Source organism: Triticum dicoccoides, chromosome 4A (genome assembly GCF_002162155.2).
Source record: "Triticum dicoccoides isolate Atlit2015 ecotype Zavitan chromosome 4A, WEW_v2.0, whole genome shotgun sequence".
Classification (NCBI taxonomy): Eukaryota; Viridiplantae; Streptophyta; class Magnoliopsida; order Poales; family Poaceae; genus Triticum; species Triticum dicoccoides.
This window is the reverse complement of record NC_041386.1, coordinates 686,032,062-686,052,140: the sequence shown is the minus strand read 5'-3', so window position 1 is coordinate 686,052,140 and position 20,079 is coordinate 686,032,062. Positions and strand designations below refer to the sequence as shown.

General features: G+C 43.6%; 1 pseudogene; it reads left to right on the top strand.

Annotated features, from left to right (window-relative positions):
• Positions 1 to 11,392: 11,392 nt before the first annotated feature.
• On the top strand, positions 11,393 to 15,581 carry LOC119284093 (annotated as a pseudogene).
• Positions 15,582 to 20,079: the final 4,498 nt, after the last annotated feature.

Sequence of the window (20,079 nt, the reverse complement as noted above, 5' to 3'; positions counted from 1 at the left end):
CTCGTAGTAGGGGTCCTAAGCTAGGCGTCTTGGAGCGATGGTAACATGGAGACAGGGTTTTACCCAGCTTCCAGCTCTCTTGATGAGATAATACCCTACATGCTGCATTTGATTGTATTCATATGGGTGTAGTATAGAGTACACGTATCTACCACGAGATTGTAGTAATGAATATGAGATTGGCTATTGACTAGCCTGGCCTCGGTTTGTATAAGACACCGGAGGCCTAGGGTTTTGGAGAGTCCTTGTCTTGGGCGCCAAGTCTTGTGGAGTCTTTCTTGTATGCGACAGGGGTTGTTCGAACTGGCCCATGAGTATTCGGCCATGGGGGTCCTTGGCCCAATCTAGCTGATTTGGAGACAACATGGTGAGTACCCCCTAGTCCAAGACACCGTCAGGGATCTCGCCCCCTCGCTTCCGGTGGCGCCGGAACGCCGCCAGGGGCCATCATCAACACCGCGATCTACACCAACACCTCCATCATCTTCACCAACATCTCCATCACCTTCCCCCATCTATATTCAGTGGTCCACTCTCCCGCAACCCGTTGTACCCTCTACTTATGCTTCATAATATTATCCAATTATGTGTTGACATCCGATGATGTCTGAGTAGATTTTCGTTGTCCTATCCGTGATTGATGAATAGCTATGATTGGTTTAATTTGATTGTGGTTATGTTACTGTCCTATTGTGCCCTCCGTGTCACGCAAGCGTGAGGGATTCCCGCTGTAGGGTGTTGCAATATGTTCATGATTCGCTTATAGTGGGTTGCTTGAGTGACAGAAGCATAAACTCGAGTAAGGGGGTTGTGGCGTATGGGATAAAGGGGACTTGATAATTTAATGCTATGGTTGGGTTTTACCTTAATGATATTTAATAGTTGCGGATGCTTGCTAGAGTTCCAATCATAAGTGCATATGATCCAAGAAGAGAAAGTATGTTAGCTTATGCCTCTCCCACATAATGTGCCAAGGTTTGCCTTTAGGATGTTTACAATGCTTGTTGGTTTGAGCGGTGCAGGAGACAAACTTTGGCTGTAGTGCGTGATTTTCCATTTTTTACTGGAAAATCAAACAGTCCTGATTCTTTTTGCAATGCCTTGCTATACAAACTTTTTATTTTTCCTAATTTTTGCAGAATTGTTGGGGTACCAGAAGTATGGTGAATGTTCAGATTTCTACAGACTGTTCTGTTTTTGACAGATTCTGTTTTTTGATGCATAGTTTGCTTGTTTTCATGAAGCTATCAATTTCTATCAGTGGATTAAGCCATTGAAAAGTCATATTACAGTAGAAAAAATGCAAAAACAAAATATGAATTGGTTTGCAATAGTATTTATAGTAGTGATTTGCTTTATTATACTAACGGATCTTACCGAGTTTTCTGTTGAAGTTTTGTGTGGATGAAGTGTTTGATCAAGAAGGTCTGGATATGAGGAAAAGGAGGAGAGGCAAGAGCTCAAGCTTGGGGATGCACAAGTCACCCCAAGTAAATATTCAAGGAGACTCAATCATCTAAGCTTGGGGATGCCCCGGAAGGGATCCCCTCTTTCTTCAACAAGTATCGGTATGTTTTCGGATTCGTTTCATTCATGCGATATGTGCAAGTCTTGGAGCATCTTTTGCATTTAGCTTTCACTTTTATTTTATGCACCATGCTGGTATGAGATAGTCCTTGGTTGATTTATAGAATGCTCATTGCACATCACTTAAATATTTTGAGTATGGCTTTATAGAATGCTTCATGTGCTTCACTTATATCATTTGAAGTTTGGATTGCCTGTTTCTCTTCACATAGAAAATAGCCATTTGTAGAATGCTCTTTTGCTTCACTTACATTTGTTAGAGCGTGGGAATATCTTTGGTAGAAAGAATTAAACTCTCTTGCTTCACTTATATCTATTTAGAGAGATAACAGGAATTGGTCATTCACATGGTTAGTCATAAAATCCTACATAAAACTTGTAGATCGCTGAATATGATATGTTTGATTCCTTGCAATAGTTTTGCGATATAAAGGTGGTGATATTAGAGTCATGCTAATTGATTAATTGTGAAATTGAGAAATACTTGTGTTGAGGTTTGCAAGTCCCGTAGCATGCACGTATGGTAACCGTTGTGTGACAAATTTGAAGCATGGGGTGTTTCTTTGATTGTCTTCCTTATGAGTGGAGGTTGGGACCCCGCGATGGTTAACTCCTACCAACCTTTCCCCTAGGAGCATGCATAGTAGTACTTTGCTTCGAGGGCAAGTAAGCTTTTGCAATAAGTATATGAGTTCTTTATGACTAATGTGGGTCCATGGATTATACGCACTCTCACCCTTCCACCATTGCTAGCCTCTATTATACCGCGCAACTTTCGCCAGTATCATTGTCATATTGTTTTGCATGACCGTAAGATCGCTAGCATGATGTTTTCATGGCTTGTCCGTTTTTTGATGTCATTGCTACGCTAGATCATTGCACACTCTGGTACATCACCGGAGGCATTCATATAGAGTCATATCTTTGTTCTAGATATCGAGTTGTAATATTGACTTGTAAGTAAATAAAAGTGTGATGATCATCATTATTCACTACTAGGGAAAACCCTAGCAGTAGCGCTGGTTTTGTGCTCACTAGTAGCGCGGGTGGGCGCGCTACTAATAAGGTGCTACAGCTATTGCTTAGCAGTAACGCGTGCCCGCGCGCGCTACTGCTAGGACAAATAGCTGCAGCGTTTGTTCACTCCCACGCTACTGCTAATGTAACTAGTGGCAGCGTGTTTTCTCTCCATCGCTACTAGTATTATTCTTTTATTTTTTTTATTTTTAGTGTATTTATGCGCCATCGTACAAATATTGGTACAATACCAGTTATGAGGTTTACATCATTATGTCCATAGCAGTGTGTCAAATGAAGGTGGATTAGGTTGAAGTGGAGGAAATATGTGATGCATGTCAAAAGTATACTACTAAACCAAACTTGATCTAGTTTGGCCTATTAGTACTTTTGATGTGCACCACATGTTGCCTCCACTTGAATCTAATCCGCCAGCACAAGCTATTTAATCATCATCATAGTCATAACATCAACAGTAGTTATTTAATCATCATAGTCATAACATCAACAATAGCTATCTAATCACCAGCAACACTAGCTAATAAAAATCATCAGTCATTGCCACCAACACTAGCAAATCACTCCTGCTGCTCTCTCTCAGGTAAAATAACATAAAACATGTGTAGCACTCATTCTTCATCAAGTTGGAGCATGCAGATGAACTTGTCTCCTAATCATGGGTTGCGCTTCTGATTGCTGTCCCCAAGTACTTCTCTGTGATCGTTCACAATTTTGCTCCAATCTTTCACTATTAAGCATTCCTCGCTACTCCCTCTGTTCACTTTTATAAGGCCTTGAAGACAATTCAAACAATGTACAAAATAGCCCATTCTTAGCTGTCTGAAATGACTTACAAAAGTGAACGGAGGGAGTATTAGAAATCCTGAATGCACTAAAGTGCATTATAGGATATCTTGGCCGTAAGCTAACAATTCTCATCTGACCTTTAGTCTTGATCCAATGAGGCACAACATTCAGCGGGAGTCCCTGTTGAAGAACATCGTATAGTAACATACTTAGCAATGAAGTTTAGCTTAAAAAATAATGTATGCGAAAGATGCACTGAGTACAAATAGTAAAAATCTTACCATCTTTCCTAAATAGATGTCACCGTAGTTCAATACGAACACTATTGGTCGCAGGTTTTGAGTACTAAGATTTGCAAGTCCAAAAAAATAATTTGTCTTTACAGTATGAAGATCCTCAAGCCATGAAACATAATGACTTATCTCCTCGCAGTTTAGTTCAGCCCCGGGACAGTAGTAGGTCCTACCAAGTGCTGGACATGTTTGCTTGATTGGAAATAAGCTGTCAATAGAAATTAGTTGTCAACTATTTTTGAATAAACAATATCAAAGACATAAATATGGTTGCGAAACTCACATTTTGGTAGAATTGGAGGCGTCTGCACATCGACCCAGATGTCGGTATTATCTTCAATACAATCTTCCGGACGAATATCAAAGGTGATAACCATATCAGGCTCAAATGCATAAGTCTTGCATAGTGCTCGCCATGTTTTGCATCCAAAATAGGTGTAGTCGTCTTCGTTGTATAATTTTGCATGGAAAATATAACCATGCTCGGTCTTCAAATAAACTCTATTTATCTCCATAGTAGTTGTCATAGAACTGAAACCTATATTATCCAATACAAAAACTCTTGCATGGCAGGGGATACGCTAGTAGAATAGTCAAAAATTATAAGTTGAAGCAAATGAAGCATATGTCATGCTTAATTACGAAAAAATACTTGTCGTTGTGACTTACTGTATCCACTTTGAAGTTCTCGTCCAGCTTGATGCTGAAGCGCCTATCATCATCTAGGAAGATTCCGTCGCACAGGCCGCGCTCGTCTTCGCAGTATTTGCCAATACCGAAATCCTTTTCACATGTTCATAGTTAAAACATTAATTGAAAATCGATCGAAGACAACTACCAGCATACTCAACACACAAATCCGGGGCACTCGATATTTCCTACATATTCTAGCACAAGTCATGCCAAAATTCACGGAAAAATCCGGCATGACCTTTGCTAAAATAGGACATATCGAGCACCTGAAATTTGCCAGAACGGAAATGAATCAACACTCCGGCAAAACATAGGCCACTCGGAGGTGTAACCTGCAAACATGAACGGCCACTTGGGCAAGCACATATCCTATTTGAGCAACACAAGATATACATTTCAAAATATCTTATAGGACTCAAATTAGCATGCATTCAATAAACAAAAGTAAATCATCTCATGCATCCGTACATCGTCGAATATTATCACTAATACATCCCGAATAGTGTCATACATATAACATCACTAATACAACTAAAACCCTAGCACACGACGGGTATCGGCGCGGGCGGTGGACACCCACAGAGACGGAACCATCATGGCATCATAGCTCCAGTGAGATCCCTAGAGAACCTGCTAGGTATTGGAGAACATGTGCTCCAACGCAAACAAGTAGCGACAGATGTGCGCGTCCTCCTCACTGACACGGTGACGCACCACCTTCGCAGGGTCCTCGAGCCTTTGGACCATCACTGGCCCACGCGACCGCCACCAAAGAAGGTTCGGGTCAACGACAGGCTGGCTCCTCACCAACATGTGCCCCTAGTAGGTAGCGCCTCCCAGTACCACCCTAGTGGAGCCCAGTCCCGGACATGGCCCATCTGGTCAAGCAGGTGTCGTGCTCCGCCGACTCGACGACGAGGATGCGGGATAGGCATCGTCCACGTCGATGCGGGGAAATTGCTTTAACTAAAAAAATAGCAACAACTTCTTACTAATTAGTTCTATTAATTCAACTAGTTCTTACTAAAAATAAACTTACTATAAATAAAAATAAACTAGTAGCTAATTAGTACCTAGTTCTTACTAACTAATTAGTACCTAGGAACAACTGCCCTAATTACCATATAAGTATCCTTTTTTTAACTAGGGTTCGTACTACCTAATTAAATAGGGTTAATACTAATTGTAATTAACTAACTAGCACTAAAAATAGCCTAGGGTTCATACTAACTAGCACTAAATAGCTAGGGTTCATACTAACAGAGAGCAGAAAAGAGGGAAGGGGAGAGTGCTTACAGAGGGCAGGGAGAGAGATGGGGTCGGGGGAGATGGAGGCACCGAGGCGGGGTCGGGGGAGACGGCGGCAAGGCACGTCGATGGAGACGGCGGCGGAGAGCGAGGGCAGGGGCTCCGGCAAAGTCGAGGTCGAGGAGGAGGAGGCACGGGCGCGCTACTACGTCGAGGGGCAGACTCCGGCGGAGAGCGAGGGCAGGGCCTCCGGCGAGGGCGAGGGTAGGGGCTCCGGTGGAGGCGATGAGGGAGAAAGAGTGGCGAATTGGGGGAGGAAGCAGAGGAGAGGGAAGCCCGCGCGAGGGGTTAGGTGAAAATAGATTTAACAGTAGTGTGGGGATAGAAAATGCGCTGCTGCTAAAATCCATAGTACTAGCTCGGTTTTTGGAAGGGCGCTACTACTATACCTAGCACGTCGGAAACGGTGTGGCAATTATAGTACTAGCGCGTTTCAATCCCGCCGCGCAACTGCTAACAGGATAACAGTAGCGCCCTTTGAGCCAACGCGCTACTGCTAAGTAGCAATAGCACCCTATTTTAACAAGCGCTACTGCTAAAGTTCTGAGTATAAGGTTTTCCCTAGTAGTGATTAGAGCATGGCCCAGTGAGGAAAGCATGATGGAGACTATGATTCCCCCACAAGTCGGGATGAGACTCCGGACTTTATGAAAAATAAAAGAGGCCAAAGAAGCTCAAATAAAAAAAAGGCCAAAGAAGCCCACCACAAAAATAAAAAAATGAAAATAAAAAAATGAGAGAAAGAGAGAGAAGGGGCAATCTTACAATCCTTTTACCACACTTGTGCTTCATAGTAGCACCGTGTTCTCCATATAGAGAGTTTCCTATATTGTCACTTTCATATAATAGTGGGAATTTTCATTATAGAACTTGGCTTGTACATTTCGATGATGGGATTCCTCAAAATTCCCTAGGTCTTCATGAGCAAGCAAGTTGGATGCACACCCACTTAGTTTATTTTGTTGAGCTTTCATATATTTATAGCTCTTGTGCATCCGTTGCATGGCAATCCCTACTCACTCACATTGATATCTATTAATGGACATCTACATAGCCCGTTGATACGCCTAGTTGATGTGAGACTATCTTCTCCCTTTTTGTCTTCACAACCACCACCCTATTCCCCATATAGTGCTATGTCCATGGCTTGCGCTCATGTATTGCGTACGAGTTGAAAAAACTGAAGCGCGTTAAAAAGTATGAACCAATTGCTTGTCTGAAACCGGGGTTGTGCATGATGGGAGCATTTTGTGTGACAAAAATGAAGCATGACAAACTATATGATCTTGTAGGGATAAGCTTTCTTTGGCTATGTTAGTTGATAAGACATAATTGCTTGGTTGGCATGCTTGAAGTATTATTGTTTTTATGTCAAATGATAGACTATTGCTTTCAATCACTCGTTTCTTAATATTCATGCCATGATTAGACATATGATCAAGATTATGCTAGGTAGCATTCCACATAAAAAATTATCTTTTTTATCATTTACCTACTCGAGGACGAGTAGGAATTAAGCTTTGGGATGCTGATACGTCTCCGTCGTATCTATAATTTTTGATTGTTCCATGCCAATATTCTACAACTTTCATATACTTTTGGCAACTTTTTATATTATTTTTGGGACTAACATATTGATTCGGTGCCCAGTGCCAGTTCCTGTTTTTTGCATGTTTTATGTTCCGCAGAAACCCAATATCAAACGGAGTCCAAACGGGATAAAAACGGACGTAGATCATTTTTGGAATATTTATGATTTTTGGGAAGAAAAATCAACGCGAGACGGTGCCCGAGGGTGCCACGAGGCAGGGGGCGCACCCCTAACCCTCGTGGGCACCCCGTAAGGCAGTTGACGCTCTTCTTTTGCCACAAGAAAGCTAATTTTCGGAGAAAAATCTGGGCGAAGGTTTCAATCCAATCGGAGTTACGGATCTCCGGATATAAAAGAAACAGTGAAAGGGAAGAATCCAAGAACGCAGATACAGAGAGAGACAGAGGGACAGATCCAATCTCGGAGGGGCTCTCGCTCCTCCCATGCAATGGGAGCCAAGTACCATAGGGGAAACCCTTCTCCCATCTAGGGAGAAGGTCAAGGAAGAAGAAGAAGAAGGGGGATCTCTCCCCCTCGCTTCCGGTGGTGCCGGAACGCCGCCGGGGGCCATCATCATCACCGCGATCTACACCAACACCTCCATCATCTTCACCAACATCTCCATCACCTTCCCCCATCTATATTCAGCGGTCCACTGTCCCGCAACCCGCTGTACCCTCTACTTGAACATGGTGCTTTATGCTTCATATTATTATCCAATGATGTGTTGCCATCCTATGATGTCTGAGTAGATTTTCGTTGTCCTATCGGTGATTGATGAATTGCTATGATTGGTTTAATTTGCTTGTGGTTATGTTGTGTCCTATATTCATGATTCCCTCCGTGTCGCGCAAGTGTGAGGGATTCCCGTTGTAGGGTGTTGCAATATATTCATGATTCGCTTATAGAGGGTTGCTTGGGTGACACAAGCATAAACCCGAGTAAGGGGATTGTGGCGTATGGGATAAAAGGGACTTGATACTTTAATGCTATGGTTGGGTTTTACCTTAATGATCTTTAGTAGTTGCGGATGCTTGCTAAAGTTCCAATCATAAGTGCGTATGATCCAAGAAGAGAAAGTATGTTAGCTTATGCCTCTCCCACATGAAACTTGATATCGGTCTAGTAAAGTAGTCAATTCCTAAGGGACAATTCTGCAACTCCTACCACCACTTTTCTACACTCGCTATACTAACCTTATTGCTTCTTTATCTAAACAGCCCCGACTTTTTATTTACATGCTCTTTATTATCTTGCAATTCTATCCAACAACACCTACAAAGTACTTCTAGTGTCATACTTGTTCTAGGTAAAGCGAACGGCAAGCGTGTGTAGAATTGTATCGGCGGTCGATAGAACTTGAGGGAATATTTGTTCTACCTTTACCTCCTTGTTGGGTTCGACACTCTTACTTATCGAAAGAGGCTACAATTGATCCCCTATACATGTGGGTTATCAAAGTCCAGCTTCATAATGTCGGTGAGCTCGCTGCGAAGGGCCATCGAGCAGGAGATAGAGACCTGGGCAAAGTTGTGCTCTAGGGTCGTCCAGGCGTCCATGGAGGTGGCGGCGAAGAGACAGAGACAGGCGACCCCGTCGCCGAGGGAGCCCTGGATGGCAGAGAGGATTGCCTGGTCCTGCTGCACCTAACATACGGTGTTCCGGGTAATGGACGGGCCGTGTACAGTAGGGATGACCAGTGGAGGACACGGTAGCGAACCGTCCACAAACCCTAGGATAGACCGGCCGAGGAGCAGCAGTAGGACCTTGGAGCGCCAGAACAGGTAGTTGTACGGCGTGAGTCTGATGGCGATCAAGTTGTCGAAGTAGAACGGCTCGACAGGCGTGATGATGCCAGCAGCAGGGGATGCGGTTGGTGGACCCGCGGCAGGAGCCATAGCCGCGAATGATGCCACGGGTGGCAGCGCGGGAACGATCGGGATCATGGCCGCGGGTGGTGCCGTGAGCGAGGTCGCGGGTGGCTCCGCGGGCAGCATCTCCCCCGAGGTCGCCGGGATGATGGCGAGTGTCGAGGAGGATCCAGAGGGGGCCATCGAGGGCAGCGGCGGCGCGACTGGTGCTGAGGCCGTCGCGGGCGGTGACGGCGGGATCGGTGTTGAAAACATGGAGCCGACAGCGGTAGTGCCGAAGAACTGAGGCACCAACAGAGCCAAGGCGAGGTGGGCGGTTGAGGAGGGCGGCAAGCGACGTGGGGATTGACCCGGAGCTGGCGGCGCCCGAAGCGGAAGCGGTCATGGCGCCGGCGGTAGCAGCCCTAGGGTTTAGGGTTTTGGTGGTGTGGCGGCGGCGGGTGAAGTAGAGGACCTAGATTAGACTCGATACCATGTCAAACGTAGGTTTTGGGGGAACTGGCTCAACCATCTATGGGGTGGCCTATCACATATATATATATAATGGTATCATACAAGTCCTATACCAATATGCTGTGGATTACACAATAAGGCTACAATACGAAATCTAACAAAATATCTAAACTTTTATTTGAGATATAATGAAAATTACAAATATGTATACATAATCACACATTGGCCTCCCAAATTTATATTCCCATGGTCTTCCCAGTTTTGCTGCAACATGCTGGGCCTAAGGTTAAATTTGGGTCATAATTATCAGAAAAATTGGGCCTCTTTTTAGACTGGCCCACCCATGCTTTTGAATGTAGCTACGCCACTGCCTGTAACATAATGTAAGATATTTTTTTGCGAAAATGCCGTTTGGTGGCCGCGCACCATGGAGGCCGAAATCTGTATCGTCTGCCATTGTCTTGATGAGCGCCACGCAACCAGCCCGCTGCCGTATTTCAGCGTCACACCCTTTTTACTATCCTGTATTGCTAGTAAATAAACAGACGACAGCTCGTGTACACGAATCGGGACAGCAGGGCCCGCACAGTTCAAAGGGTAGGAGTCACGGGAAGTACATGGGATTGATTCAGTTGTCATGTTCCTACCTGTGCGAAGCCGAGAGCCGTTTTAGTCGATCGTTGGGAGAATAATGCCGTTGCCAATGGCAGTTCTTCTATTTATAGCAGCGACCCTGTCTAGAACAGCCACACCCATTCCCAACTCAAACCCAACTCCATCCATGGCGTCTTCCTCTTCATCGGTAGGATCCAGGAACAAGCGTCGTCTGCCACTCATCATGTGCCCAGATTGCAGAGAAGCTCGCGCCAAGATCAACATCAATGGCAAAGAAAATTGGCGTGCAAACTGAAGATGCGAACAATAGGTGTTGTCTTTGTCTATGCAAATGCACACCAAAATATTCAGAAAACAATGACGACCACGTGATTCACAAACAAGGAGTGGAAATATTTTGCAAACACAAAGTGTTCAAACTAGGGGAGAGCTGCTCACAACCATACCACATTTTTAGTGTATTTTCTGGATTCAGAAGAATCTGATGACAATATGATTCAGAAACAAGGCCTGGAAGATTTCCAAACTGAAAAAGTTAAACTAAATGTCACCTGCTCACAGCAACACCATAATTTCAGTGTATTACATCTTTTCTTTTGCCAATTTGAGATTACTTTTACCACGCTTGCCGCATTGTAGTGTATTACATCATTTAACCAAGGACTCGGCAACAGTGTCACAACACATAAAACAAATCACACCCATAGCAGCATCAGTCGTGCTTCGGTACAACCCCCCTAAAACGTATAGTGGATAGTATGGTAATTTCACTTTAGGTATAGGAATACCCACCTGATGCCGTACGTCCGCGCGCGACGTCATACGCCTGCCCGCGTATGCCGCACCCGTCGCTGTACGTACGCCCGCCTGCATACCCGCACCCGTCGCCGTATGTCACCGTCGTACGCCCGCACGTCTCCACGTTGGCGTCGACAGTTGTTGGGGAAAAAACACGATAGCCGCCGACGCCTGCTGTCGAAACCCTGAACCCTAACGCATCCACGCCGTCTCCACGTCGGCCCCCATCTGCGCGAAATCGCCGTCGCCCGGTCACCGCCCAAACAGGCCGCCGCGCGTGCCCCGGCGCCGTTACCGCTGCCGCCGCGCGTGCCCAGGCACCGTTGGCGCTGCCGCCGCGTTCCATTCCCTTCGCCCAGATGGCCGCCCACCCGAGATCTACGTCGCCGCCTCCCTCCACGCACTACGCCTGCTACAACCAGCCATCATCCTCACGCCGTCGACACCTGCCTCCGTCGGCCAGCAACGTCACGCCGTCATCATGTTCGTTATCGGAGGAAATGGATCCGGCTGAAATCCTTGCCGCCATGCAAGAGGTTGGTTTGAGACATCGTTGTGCTTGATGAAATAATTGTTTTAGGGATGATGTTACATGGCGTTTGATTGATCGTACAATTTTTTTAACTATCTATAGTTAGAGGAGGAGGGCGATTATGATGGCAATGATTACGGTGAGGACAACGAAACCTCGTCACTGAATATGGATGAACCTGCTGAGGAGAACTACATGAGTTTGGATGAATCTTATAGTGGCAATGTAAGTGCGATCAATGTTGATAAAAACAATAAATATGATAGACCACACGGAAAATTTCATATTTTTTTGCATCATGCAGCGATATGGCGATGATGATGATGATGATATGGATATAGATGATTCATTTGCTGAAAGTGCACTCCGGGTATGTTATTAATAAAATCAGAGAAGAAATGACATAATAACCATATGAGCGCTTACATGTTTTTTGTGCAATGCGCGCAGATGGACGAGGACGGGGACTTTGTGAGGAATATTGTGGATGATGAAAGTGACAAATCACACATTGATGCATCTCATGATGACAGCTCCAGCAAAGTAAGTTTTGAAACTTACATCACTACATTACATATTCAAATAATAACTGACTGACATAAATGCTTTAATGCATTAATTTACAGGGAGATGTAGATGGTATAAGCGGGAATGATGAGCATGTTGGTGATGATCTGTTTAATTTTGACATCGGCTTTGATGAATATCAGCAAGAATCATTGGACATGCATTGGAAGGTCATGAGGAAGATGTTCAAGTCACTAGGAGAGGCTTACAATTTCTATAACTAGTATGCTTACGAGCGTGGTTTCAGCGTAAGAAAGGACTCACTGAAATATTCGAAAGGTCCTGAGGGAACTAAGTGCTTGAGAAAGTATCTCTGTGCGAGAGCTGGGAAACGACATGCAAAACTTTGTACAATGGAACGCAGGACCCGCAGGCTGAGAGGGGAGACTCGTTGCTTCTGCGATGCGCATATAACTTTGAAACTTGATAAAGAGCGTGACATTTGGTATGTCAGCAGTTTCAATGATGATCACAGTCACGTTCTAGCTAGACCGGATGAAGTCACGTTTCTTCGGTCTCATAATCAGATAAAAGAATATCAAAAAGCTGAGATCTTAACCATGGCAGGTGCTGGAATCACGAAACATATGATTTATGATCAACTCGTCAGTAGGTACGGGTCATATGCAAAGGCGGGTTTTGGGAGGAAGAAGCTTTATAACATGTGTTATAGACAAAAAATGAAGTTCCTTACACAAGGTTATGCAGACACTGCCATTGGGATCATGATGACCAGAAAAGAGAGAGATCTAGATTTCTTCTTTGAGCACACCGTCGATGATGAAGGAAGGCTGAAAAACATATTCTGGTGTGATTCTCAATCACGTCGAGACTATGTTGACTACGGTGGTGTGACAGTCTTCGACACCACATACAGGATGAATAGGTGTGACATGCCATTTATACTTTTTGTCGGTCTGAACAACCACCGTTGCACCGCGGTATTCGGTTGTGCTCTTGTGTCTGACGAGACGGAAGATACATATGTCTGGCTGCTTCAGACGTTTTTGTGGGCTCACTGTCAGAAGAGGCCCAGGTCAGTAATTACTGATGGAGATGCAGCTATGATTAAGGCCATAAGAAAGGTACTTTCGGATGTTTGGCATCTTCTTTGCTCGTGGCATATTGAGAAGAACATGCAGAAACACCTTCATCATAAGTCTCTAAAGGAGTTCAGGTCTCTACTTTATTATGCCACTTCAAAAAATGTATTTGAGGAGAGATGGGCAGCATTTACCGCCAAATGGCAGTCGGAAAAAACAAAGACATGGTTACGTAGGATGTACAAGAAAAAAGGCTTTGGGCTGCATCATATCTGTCAGGTGGGTTTTTCTTAGGTATGCGAAGTAACCAGCGAACTGAGATTCTGAATTCATGCCTTCACTTGCATCTAGAATCCGGTATGACTATTGTTGATATGATTATGCACTATGAGAACTGCATAGTTCATCTTCGTGAGAACGAGGCGCATGATCATTACACAAACTCATAGACAGTTCCAGTACCAGTATTGGACGAGTGTAAAGATATTGAGAAATCAGTTGCCCGTGAGTTCACCGTGGCAAACTTTTATATCTTGCAGGAAGATATGAAGAAGGCACGGGAGCTTGAGGTCCTTGAGAGACTGAGAGGAGCAGACACTCACAGATTCATACTGACATGGAAGGAAAATAGGGATATCAGATTCACCATGGAGTACACCCCAGGTAACTCCGAAGAAGAAACTATGAAGTGCAGTTGCAGAAGCATGTATCGCAAAGGACTTCCTTGCAAACATATTCTTCATGTTCTAATTTAGCTACGCTTACGTGAGATACCTAAGTGTTTAGTGCTGCGGAGGTTGAGCCAAGTTGCAAGGGGTGGACTTCCCGTGAAGCGCACTAGCGATCTGTTTGCGTGGGGATGGGCAGGTGCAGGGGACAGACCTAGGTACAACGAGTTGACTATCTTATCTGCTGAAGCAACTCATAAAGCATGCCATAAACCATTTTTATTCGACAAGTTGAAGGCGGCTCTGGGACATAATAGATAATGATTACACTGAGGAGGATGAGCCTGGTGCAGACGTACAATTTGTGAACGACGATGCATTTGAGCCTAATCAAGATCATGGTCTTCTTCGTGATCCCGCAAAAGTTAACACCAAAGGCGCACCAAAACAGAATGTTAAAGGCCGCGGTAAGGATGGTCCTGATGTCACTAAAATTGGGTGACCTAAAGCTTTTGATGAGAAAAGCAAAGGTCAATGTGGACAGTGTGGTCTTACGGGTCATTATAAGTCCACGTGCCCTCAAAATCCTAAGTATGATTCTCTTACGTTATTGTAAATCTTATTGTTCAAATCAAATTTATTTGTTTATTGTGAATTAACACATATCTTACTGTTATGTAGGAACTTTGCTTGAATTGTGGAGTATGGAAGATTGCTTCACCCTTTGATTGAAGACAGTTTTATTATGAATTGCTATGGAAGATTGCTTCACCCTTTCATTGGAGACAATTTTTTAATGTTCTATATATGTGATCTTTAATAATTGTTAAAATATGTTATATGAACTTATTTAACTTTGTTGATGTCAGACTATTTGCTACGATACTGACATAAGTAGTTGTTTTGATGACAGACTATGTAATGCAAGAAGGAGTTTTACTTTGTTTATTTTGATGTGCTCATTTTGCACAGTAGTGCCGTCGCTGTTTAATGTTAATTTTCTACATTGTACAATTGCCGTCGTTTATTTTGACGTGCTCATTTTTGCACACCATTGTCGTCGCTGTTTACTGTTAATTTTCTGCACTGTACGGTCGCCGTCGCTTAGAACCCCGTCGTTTTAATTTATTTATTTTTTAAAAAAAGCCCGACAAGTGCGCCGACGGCACTGTCTCACAGGGCAGCGTCGGACGGCGGCAGCAGTACGAGGTAATCAGAGTAGTTCGACAGCTTATGTGTCGTCGGGTATATAAGCCGGTCGTCGCGCCCTCCGTCGGGCGAGGTGGGACTAAACATTTCCCGTCTCCCCGCGTGGAACTTGGGCCGTCGTCGCGCCATGTGCTACTTGGACCGTCTTCGCGCCGCGGGCGTAAACAGTGTTATTGGGCCGGCCCATGCGGTCACGTGTGTCGCTGCAGGCACGGCGGCTGCGATAGCAAAGTTTTAGTCCCACCTCGTCCGACAGAGCGCACGACGACCGACTTATATACCCGGCGGCGCACTTGCAGTTGAACGCCTTTGATTAAACTGCTATGCTACCCGTTGTTCGACGCTGCCCTGTTGGACAGTGTCGTCGGTCCTTTCTGACGTCAGACTGGCCGGCGCACTTGTCGGGAAATTTTTTTTACAAAGGAAAACCAAGAACGTCAGTGTAATAAGCCACGGCGACAGTGCTTTAAAAATATAAAATAAGAACGTCGGTGTTACAAGCGACGGCGAGAGGCACTACAGAGCATAATAAATACATGTGCATTTTTATTAACATTCAGCAGTATAGGAAAACATGGATTGTTATATCCAAACAATTTGACGATGGCAGAACTATGAATATGAAGATTTCAAATTTAAAGACAACGGCATGAAGACAACATAATAATCCAAATGTCATTCTAGACTTAAATATTCAAAATAGTAGTGTTTTCTTCGTCACAAGATATCAAAGTCGAAATAAATGTAAACATTATTTGAGCCTACAAAATTTTCTAGTACAAAATTTTTGCCACATTCTTTTCTTCTTTGTAAGCCGGGTAACTTTGTCCTTCACATCATTGAGCGTATTTCTCTCCGAAAAAATAAGCTGCGCAATCATTAAGTCCCTCGATTTATCAATTGACCCCTGTTAGAACTTCATATTAGTACAATTCAAATAGTTTTACATAATAAATGTAATTGAAAATAAGCATTTGAAATAAAACTACACCTGAGAAAAATGGCTTCTCCATTTTTCACCGTTCCAATATTGAAAGCATCGAAGAACAAATATTCCACATGAATTGCTGGTCCGTACAAACAATGTTTCGTAAGTTCGCATTTCAGGTAAGATATTAAAACAATATGAAAGTATTTACTCACCCGTCTTCGTGTTGTGGCATCTTACATTCGGATAATTCACATCCGGATGTGTCTACCTGACCTATGTCTTACCATTCGTGCTTTGATAGGCCAGGTAGACACATCCGGATAATTCACAGCACCGCTCGCATTCGCATCACGTATGTCATATCCAAGTTGTTTTCTCTGTTCATATAGATGATAGAACGAAAAGAATATTTGTGCTATGTAAATTTATCAGTTACTAAATGATAGTTTCAATATGCTCATGTAAATTTATGCCGTACCAGCTCCTCAACTTTTTCTATAATTTCACTGTCAAGTTCGGGTCCCATCAAAGAATCAAGAACCTGAAACTCTTCCTTCGGGCGATGCATGACAACCGAAACCCAGTGGGTATTTCCCTTATTAAGAGGAATATAAATCTGCATCACAACGAAAATATGATGCAATCAACACATACTCTCTTACTATTTATATCCCATATATGCATACATTAAGGCAGTTGAACTTACCTTATCTTTTTTCAAATACTCATCGGTGCATCTATTCACGGGTCCATTCTTCTTCGCCACAACTTCGTTGTCATTTTTCCCTGGCTCGGTGTCCGGTCTAAATTCAAGTAACCAATTGACCAGCCAGGTCGGCATTATATGACGATCGTCACCAATAACTCCCAACAGATACGACGAATAAACATTGATAACCTGAAAATAATTTATATGATGTATAACAATTCCAATTTGCATTGAAAGCTAATATAAAACACAACAATAACTTACATCACCGGTTAGCCATTGATGGTCAAGAATCTTACAAGCCCTCTCTTAAGTGAGACCTTCGTGCATGCCATCATTGAATATTTCCTTCTTTCTATCTTATGCTGACCGCTCATAAGCACGAACAAACTTAACACTAGCTTTAATCACATCGTATTCATCTTGAAAGACTTCTTTCTCATATAGTTCTGCAATACATGACGGTAATATGTCAATAAGTCAATGATAAGTAGAAAGTTCAGCTCGAAAACAATATGATAAAACTCACTAGCTTTTGCTGAACGTTTTGCACGCTTTGTAGGTATAACTGGAATATAAGGAGACTTTATAAGGTTTGATACCCTCCGCTTCCGTTTCCCAACACCATCCTCCTGTACATCATCTTCTCCAATACAATCTACAGATCCACGTGATGCGATTTCATCTGTTCCTAAAGATGTAACGGATTTCTCATCAGATACCTCAGGAACTTCAATAGGATCTTCTTTATCACCCTTGAAACTATCCCAATATTCAGGTGTGCAACAATAAGGTGTCTTCTCTTCAGAATCATTAATATCATATTCATCATCCTCTTGCACATTCTTTTTTCCTGGTGTTTTGAAATTGTCCATGTTAGGATTATATACAAATTCTTTACGAGGTTTCCCACCATAGTTTCTACTTTCACAATTTTCACCATACTCATTCTATTCTTCTTTTTCAATATCACCGGCTTTGTAGAATACAACGCTTTTGTTCAATTTCTCTATGACCCTTTGTGATTAAAAATTAGTTGTAATTAGTTATGTGACACATCAAAAAACATAGTGAACGGCAAAATCAGAAAACTTGTACCTGTGCGCATAGCTCCGGCATACGAAGCATATCCTTACGAATGTGCTTCAGCTCAGTCAAAATCCGATCCATAATAGGGTTCTGGGTAGCTGAAGCCTCAGATGTACTCATGCCTGTTCTCCTTCCAGTAATGTTAGACTTTCTTGTACTGGATTTCTTGTTCTTTTCAGCCTGTTCCATTCTAATTTTGTTTAAGCGGTACTCTTCAGTAATGGTGTCATCGATCTACAACATAAAGAATCATACAATCATATTTAATTAATAATTAATTGCAGACTTTAAGTGGAAAAATATATATTTAACGTATTATTATTCCAACACCACGACCATATTGAAAGTTGTACTTGTCTCTTTTCTCCGCTACCGCTTCTGTCCAATTCCTCATCTAGGGGCTCAACAGCGCTAAAGGATCATACTATGGACCGATGCTTGGGTGCACCTTCTCCCAATATAGATACTGCAAAACAAACAAACAAACAACCATTTAGCATGTGTTACAGTATTATTACATAATACAACTATTCAATTTACAAAATAAATCATACCTGCAGAAGTGCTAGGTTGCCACGTGGCCATTCCCTAACACGACCGGGTTGCAAGACCATACCAATCTCCGACAGACGAAACCGCAAAGTGAACGCGTTCCAGTTGAACTTTTTTATCTGCCTGACATCTTGCACTAGTGCATAATAATTCTTCGAAATGTACTCATCAGACACTGGTGCAATTATAGTCCTAACAGGACGAGAAACGCCATATGAACAAATTCATCGTCCGCATTTTTATTTCTCACAATCTTGTTAATAAGATCATCAATCAATATTTTACCATTCTTCTTGTTAACAAAACTAGCTGGAATTTTTTTTAGTGCTTTGCCTTTGTCCATACTCAAAAAACTAGAAACATCAACTCCTTCATTGTTCAAACCAAATATAGCGAACACATCATCAGGCCTCAGTGAAATCAACCCTTTTTTCCGGCTGCCTCTTGCACCATGAATTGTTTACTACTAGGATTATAACCTTGAATCACAAGCGCAAGCAAATTATCACGAATCTTGACCGAAGGTATTCGTAACATGCCCTCCATCTCCGTTTTGTAAAACATAAATGGCTGACTTGGTGTTCACTTATTAACAATACTAGCCACTTTTCTACGGAACATGCAATCACACCATCGATGTCGATACTGCATATAATAATATCTATGTGACGTTGAATGCAGCTAATGTGTTCTATACTATTGAAAATATTAAGAGAAATACCTGCCCCACGGCGACTAGAGCGGGCGACGGCGATCACAGAGGCTGACGACGGCGTCTGACAGCGGGCGTTCACAACCGGCGCTGACGGCGGGTGGTGACGTCAACTGGTGCGGGGTGATGACGGGCGTTGACGACCGGCGCTGACGGTGGGTGGTGACGTCGACTAGTGCGGGGTGACAATGGGCGTTGATGGCGGCGCGACGCTGTCAGGCAGGGAACGACAGTGTGGGCGGCGGCGGGCGACGGGGATCAGATCGGGCGCGTCGTCGGCACGTACGACGCAAAAAGTGCGTGCGCGACATGATTGGGCGACGTGCGCGTTTGTCGGGAATATTCCCTCAGATAGCGATGGCTCATGCAGATATTTTGCTGCGTCGGGCCCACGACAATTATTAAGTGGGCGACGGCTCGTCTACTATATCAGTGTGGGCGACGACTAGTTGGCTAGTTTAGTCCCACCTCGGCCGCCGAACGACGCCCCGACCAGCTTATATAGCCGTGTTAGTTAACCCATACATGGTCATAATTAATATTGTGATATGGCTCTACATAACTGCACGACAGTACAACTGGCCGGGTTGTACTGAACGGGCAGTTAGGTAAAGTCACATTGCAATATTAAATATGTATTTTTTTAGTTGTTGCATTTTATCATTTAGTGTGTTTTTTAAAACTTTGCACGAAAAACAAACATGTTTGTAGCATTTTTTACTCCGTCATCCGCATAAGTCGCTAATTATTTTTCCATGGGCCACAGTGACCATGCAGGACACGCACGCCAAAATTTGTCGCGTTCCGACGCTGTATGGATTTTCTATGATTTTCGGCACCGAAAACCCCTAAAGCACTGCCCGGATGTGACGCAATGTGCGTTCGTATTCCGATTTCGTTCATCTCTGGCATGCAGTCGCCGGGCGGGTCCTCGGACGCGCTGCCAAAAGTTGGGTGCATTCCGGCAAACCGCACTGGCACTTGCTTTGCAACCCGGTGGTTTCGGTATGGGTGGAGGGGACCCTTAGTCCTAC